Here is a 7,062-nt window from a genome sequence, read left to right on the forward strand (position 1 = left end):
CAGTGCGGCACAGCGCAGCCGGTCAGGACCTTCAAAATAAGACGCACAGCCGCAGCCACTTGTTTTTATCTGGTCAAGGCGTTCAGATGTGATGTAATGAGATGTGATAGGATGTGATGTGATAATTCACAGATGAATTATCACAACGCACAACATGAATGAGATGAATAATTAATTCATTTTATTTTATTTCCAGCTGTTCTTGTTTTGTCTGATTTATCTGTTTTAAAAAGGTATACACTCCCAGTAATGTTTTCATTAATTGCAAGCTTGGCCTTTTAAACTTACATTGTCATCCAAATATCTTATTTTTGTTCCAACAGCTTTTATTTTGTTACTCAGCTACATGATAAATTGAGCCTGCCTTCAATAAAGGTGAAATTGAACCGAATAACTACATTTATATGATCTTTTACATGGTTTTGCTGATTGTTTTTGCTTTGACACTGTTTACCATTCATGCTAATAAAGCATATTCCATTAAAAGTAGAAATGTATTTATATAATACATAAGTGCCAAGCATGAAAAATACACCTGTTGTACATAGGTCAACTTCTGAGGTGGACTTAAACTGATATTTCTATTTTCTGCTTTTTAAATTCAATTTAATTCAGACTTTCTAAGGGAAACAGGACCACAAAACATTAAAATAAAGAGACAGAAAACAGAAAAGAATAAAATAAGACAGGAAAGTAAAACATCTCACAGTTACTTACATACATCCACATAACATATGTAGAAGAACAACAGTGTCTCCACATTTTTAAAATTTCTACGCCTCCACATATCAGTGAAAAATACATCTTTTTTTTTTTTAAGCCACTAGAATTTAAAAGACAGCATTGCAATATGTTGCATTGGTACAGATTAAACTTCCTTACACAACATGGATTAAATTAAACTATCTCCACCTTGATTAACTAGTACAATAAAGAGCCAATAATTTAGAATAATACAATAGCAGCAATTCTGTGGCAAAACAGGCATCACTGCTTCAGATACCTGACACACATTTTGGTGATGATATTCTGTACTTTTACTTAAGCACAACTTTGAACATGTGGCTTTTACCTGTCTTCATGTATTTCTACATATTTCTTTTTCTGCCATGGCAAAGTGCACACAGGAAATACATAATTATATTTACTGTAAAACAAACATGCAGAAGTTTCACATTGCATCACAACTAATAGTATTATATTTGTCAATTGATATAACATTAGACTTTTGCCAAACAATGTGGCTTAGTTGGTTCTTGACAGTCTGGAATAAAAGCAGTCTTGTTGAAACGCTTTATTTTGAAATCCTGTGATGTCGGATGCTCGACTAGTTAAACCAGGTTAACTTTATGTAAACTTGTCAGAGGCGCGCCTTTTGACGTCACATCCCCCTCCTTTTTTTTTCAGCGATGGTGCCCAGTATGAGGTCTGGGGGCCTCCAAGGGCCCCTGAGGAGTTTTCAGGGGTCATTTAGCACAAGGAGGAATAAGTGAAATCAAACATGTTCAGGCTGATTTCTCACTTTTAAACTTTCCTCACAGTTAAGACAATACTATAAACAAAACCCCCAAAACTTCAGGAACATCACATAATGCAGATAATGAGGTATAAAGACTCATCATTACACAAATTGTTCTGCTGTTTCGGGTGTTTTCAGGAATCTGTCGGCCTCCTGTTCCTCATGCTTTGTGCAAATATCATGATTGTGCAGATCAAGTATTTACCTGCCACGTGTCTGTTGTGTGTCAACTATTTGTTTTGTTTTTTTCCAATCTTATGATTACTAATTTCTCAAATTTAGCTCTTACTGATTTAATGTTCAGCTGAAGGACTTATAAGGCTCTTACTGTAGCGATGCATATTTCAAAGTTTAAAAAAAGAAACCACTAACTGTGAACTAGTTTACATTCTAGTGATGTAAGTCACAGTTCACATAGTGGTTAAACAACGCAATGCGTCGGCCACATGGTCAGCAGCAAACTAATGCGGTGCTGTGAGACTGCGAGACTTGTCTGTCTGAGTATAAATATACAAGCAAATCATGACTGTGGGTGAACCAGACTGCATAAATAGTGCAAACACATACTCAGGTACTTTCAAGGAAAAAGGAAGTGAAAACCGTCTTGTGCCACTTGTAGGAAACCCCCTCCACTGTGAAAAAAATCCACTTTATTCATGCAGAAGTCTGTAGTCTGAACTGAGATATATTTATGCAGAGTCATGTTATGCACACTTTCATAGTTGAGTATTACAACAGCTTCCATCACTTGCAGTATAGAGTGACGCAAGACCTGAAAATGAGTGAGAAAAAGGACAATTTTAATACTGTAAATGAACTGTTATGGGACTTTTAAAGGGGCAATTCACTAAAATATTGAGAAAAATGAGCCTGAAGTATTTTGAAAGGCAGCACCAATGTGGATGTTTTATTGGAAGGAAGAAATAAAATGAAACAATGGATTTCTCATACAGGGAGAGCTCATTACTGCACAGAGAAGCTGCTTACGTCTTGTACACAACATAAGCTGCACTGTTTGTGATCACATTAAAGACAACCAGCAGCGGGAACCTTCACCTCAGGCCGTCCCAGAATCATACCGTCTCTCAGTAAATTCAGTCTCCAGCGCAGGAGGATTACTACTGCTCAACAGTGACTCACACAGATCATTTACTTGGGGGACTTTGGTCATGTATGTATGGCTTCTACCCCTTGATGCGAGGTGAACCAGCTCCAGGGACAAGGTGGTGGAGTGAGGCAGTGTCAAGGTCGAGGAACGGTGCCATGCAGGGACCTACCCTGCTGCCGTGGTAACAGCGAGAACACGAAGGTCGGTTGCCTTTCGAAGGATTTACCTCTGATTAATCTAAACTCCAGACAGATTACATCCATCCAAGCCTACAGCCCCTCCTCCCCCACAGAGAAATGACAAGAAACAACAATAAAAAAAAGTAACATTCCGTTATTTAAATAGAATAAATTGAAATTTTATAAAGAAAGCAAATAAAGATTCCTGTTACATAATCAGTAAAGAATTCATGAAGCAACAAACATCAGACATATACAGTAAAAGCAGCATTTAATTTCACAAAATGCCAAATAGGATCCATATCAGACGGTAGGGTTGAATGATGTTGTTTCAGCTATAAGAGTAATTATAATTTGGTTACAGAAATGCAGTGGGTGTCCCACGTTTGAGAAAGAATAAGTGAATGGACTGCAGCCTCGATGAACAGGTGACCGAAATGGAATGAAACAGAAAATTGAATAAAATTCATCTTAAACAGAGCAAATAAACTATTTCCAAAGTGTCTGACTGAAGTAGAGCTGCAAAAGATTAGCAAACTACTTTGTGAGTCTAACAGAAAATTAACTTGCAAGTACAGATGACTAATTAATCATCTTTATTGGTGCCACATTCTAAAGTGTCAGGACGTTCACAGACAGCCTCATTAACTTATTATTGCAGAAAATAATGAACGGATTAATCAGTGATGGGAAAAAAAATGATTAGCTGCAGCCCTAGACAGAATCAGTCTGATGCAATTTAGCAATTTTGTTATAAAATGCCACATCTTAAGTATATTTTTCAGTGCTTTTCTAACATCGTTCAGCCCCACTTCAGTGTATTAAAAGGGTGAATGTTCTCTCATTTCAGTAGTTGGAGGAAACAAAAAGGAAAAGAGCTAAAAAGGCATACATTCCCAACACATATTAGCGCTTGTTTTTAAGATCTGTGCAAAAGATGTGACGTCAGGTCCAACTCCAAATGCAACATGAGAAAGACACAGAGGAGTGACAAATTAAAGGAAAAACCAACATGAAGTGTTTGTAGTAACTGGTGTGTGGATTCCTCAGTGCTCCTTGGCATGGATTCTTTAAGTCTCTGGAACTTTACTGAGGGTTGAACAGCATTATTCTGAGAGATATTCCCTCAGTTGGTGTTTTGATGATAGTGGTGGTGTGCACTGTCTAACGCGTACATCCAAAACCGCCCAGAGGTGCTGAGCTGGGTTGAGATCTGCTGACTGTGAAGGCCCACAGAATACGATTCACATCATTTTCATACTCGTAAAAGCATTCAGTGACCTATTGTGGCCTATGAATAGTCCTGGAAAAAGACACTTCCATCAGAAATGTTTCATTACAGGACAAAGACAATCACCCAGAACAACTTTGGATTAATTTGCAGTGAGCCTTTCCTCTGACTGGACAAGTGAGACCCAAACAACAAAAAGCCACCACAGCATAACAGAGCCACCAGACTGTAGCATCAAAGGTTCAAGTTTTTCCTTTAATTTATCACCTGACTTTCTTTAATACTTGAGCACAAATAAAGAAATAAAGTGCAATAAAGTTCAGCACTGAATACAATCAATATTAATAACCCCCCTGCATATACGTAATGATAATGAACATGTAAAAAAACATTATTAAATATTTTGGGGTCTATTAACATTTAGTACTGCTAATTCTTCCTATCAACTATCATCTGCCTCTTTGTTAATTATATCTTTAACCATTTGCATTAGTTACATCTATTGTCCCACTTAATAATATCTTATCACTTAATTCCCGTACACATATCTTCCTATTAGCACCTATGTGGTAGGTCAAGTTAAAGTGTCAGTAATCATTAATCATGCATAGCACGTTCCTGCTCACCTCTAAGTTCCTCTCCCAACTTTTCCCCGATATTTAAGTTCTTAGGGTGAAGAGTTTGGTCTGCTTTGGGGACTGCAGCTGTTGTTGAGACCTTGGACGTGATATTGGACTGACTTGACCTTCAGTCCCCACCAGTAGAATTTCTTACTCATTCAGTCACAAACTCCAGCCTTCAGACTCTCCAAATACATTGCTGATTTCTTGCTCCTCCAGCAGTAGTGTTATTGTTCCCAGTGAAATGTGGAAAGAGAGGGAGCAGTCTGATGGGCTAAATTAAAAAAAAAAAAAGTCTGGGTGGTCCTTTTTTTTTTTTTCATGCCCCCGTGCCGCACAGGTGGTCCCTGTAGAAATGTGCAGGAAGTCATTATGAGTCAGCGGTATCACCTCACTTCCAAGTGGCGGCAGTGGGGCGAACACCCGCGCTCCCCTTGGTGCCCTTCGACCCCAGCGACTGACCCGAGCGGCTCCGCAGGTCGCGCTCGGCGTTCTCGCTCTGCGCCTGCTCCTCGTCGTACCTGAGGACACAGAGGCACGTGGTGAAGCAAAACGCACGTGAGGGAATTCCTGCTGCCTCTTTTGTGTAAACAAGGTGCTTTACTCAAACAGCCCTCCAGCAGAGAGAGCCCACGTTAGCCATTCTATTGTACTCAGGATTAGCTGTGTGAATGTGAGCAGCAGCAGCCCTTCGATAGCTCAGTTGGTAGAGCGGAGGACTGTAGTGGAAATACCAGGCATCCTTAGGTCGCTGGTTCAAATCCGGCTCGAAGGAGTATTTTTTATTTATTTATTTTCCCCTCTGAACTGTGACAATGTTTGGAGAACACCTGAAACATGTGTCCACGACCACATGGAGTTGCATGACATGATAAAGAACGTATTCAGCACAAAAAACACATTGATAGAGACCAAACAGAACAGGGTTCAATTTGGGTTCAATTTGATCAAATTTATAACCGCTTCAAACAAGTTTAAAGTAAGAAAGAAAAAACACTTTCTGAACTAATACTTCATGAGAGAAGCAGTTTCTAAATAATCCTGTACCAGATACTTCTCTCCGTGGCATGTAATCACTGAGCAGGGATAAGGTACGACTGTAGAAGTGCTTGTTTTAGCAAGTTTATTCTTTTTCTATGTAGTGAGTGACTCATCTGAGTTTATATGCTTGTTCAAAGTACACAGTGTTGATTCAAAAGTCACTCCTTCGAGCCGGATTTGAACCAGCGACCTAAGGATGCCTGGTACTTCCACTACAGTCCTCCGCTCTACCAACTGAGCTATCGAAGGTTGACAAGCAGAACAAACTAACAGACCCTTTTATCTCTACTGGATGAAGCTGTTCATGGCTTAGTGTTGTGATGTAACAAAAAATATCATCGCATGAACATGGAGAAAGCACACAAATGTTTTATTAACTAATATTTTAAGAGAGAAACTATTTTTTTTAACTCAGTAGGTAGCACATGTTTGCTGATCAGGGTAAGGCTGTTTAGATAAGAGTGTAAGAAGAAGCTCAAACACCATTGAAGGAACTGCTTGTTTAACAGATGAACTTGTGATGCAACTTAACAAGTAATATCACACAATCTTTGTTGAATGGAACTAACTACTTCCTATGTGCTAATAACTACTTATAACATTGTTTCGAAATGTAAACTGACTGAGTATAATATGGAATTGAATTTTATTAATTAATTATTTAAAAGAACACAATTTAGTCATTCATGTGTAGTTTATTAGGTGCAATACAGTTTAGAAGTATTAAGATGTAATTCATTGTACTTGTAAACTGATATGATAATGATATAGCATGATATGTGATGAAGAGGAGGAATGATATAGAAAATCCCACCCTGCAAGATGACAGGATTAGTTCTAGAAACACTTACATGCTTAGACTCTACCAGCTGAGCAACTGAAGGAATGACAATCACCTGTACATCACTATTAGTACCATGTTTACCTACTGTATTTGCAATAGACTACAATTACTGTTTCTATCCCTTGAAAAAGTCACTCCTTGACTCTGACTTTTAAATCAATATACAAAATAACACCGATAAGCCGATAACTTGTTGTGACAAATGCAGTCTCGTGTATGAAGTCAATGAGATATAGATATATGTAAGTCATTTGCTGTACAAATAGTTTATTGTTTAATGTGACAAACAACCAAGTCCCTCAAAAAAAACAGTTATTTCTTTACTCTGGAATTTAGTTTAATTTACTAAGTTTATTTTACAAACTCAAAAGAACACATTTTAGTTATTAATGTGTAGTTAATTGGTATCAAACCAGCTTAGAAGTAATGACTTTGACTGGTGAAATGAGAAGTGTTGACAGTTTTTCTTAAAAGTCACCAGCAGACAAAGTGAGATTACATGGAGAGGAAGGAGATGTAC

At 38.1% G+C, this 7,062-nt stretch overlaps 2 non-coding genes across 2 annotated transcripts; one reads left to right on the forward strand and one right to left on the reverse strand.

Moving 5' to 3' along the window:
- The first annotated feature begins 5,345 nt into the window (after positions 1-5,345).
- trnay-gua (transfer RNA tyrosine (anticodon GUA)) lies at positions 5,346-5,432 on the forward strand. Its single transcript is given in 2 exon segments — positions 5,346-5,382; positions 5,397-5,432. It is a non-coding gene; the product is annotated as a tRNA-Tyr (tRNA).
- Positions 5,433-5,860: 428 nt separating this feature from the next.
- On the reverse strand, positions 5,861-5,947 carry trnay-gua (transfer RNA tyrosine (anticodon GUA)). The gene is given in 2 exon segments: positions 5,861-5,896; positions 5,911-5,947. It is a non-coding gene; the product is annotated as a tRNA-Tyr (tRNA).
- Positions 5,948-7,062: the final 1,115 nt, after the last annotated feature.

The sequence above is a fragment of the Stegastes partitus genome, unplaced genomic scaffold (assembly GCF_000690725.1).
Source record: "Stegastes partitus isolate 25-593 unplaced genomic scaffold, Stegastes_partitus-1.0.2 Scaffold599, whole genome shotgun sequence".
NCBI classification, from domain to species: Eukaryota; Metazoa; Chordata; class Actinopteri; family Pomacentridae; genus Stegastes; species Stegastes partitus.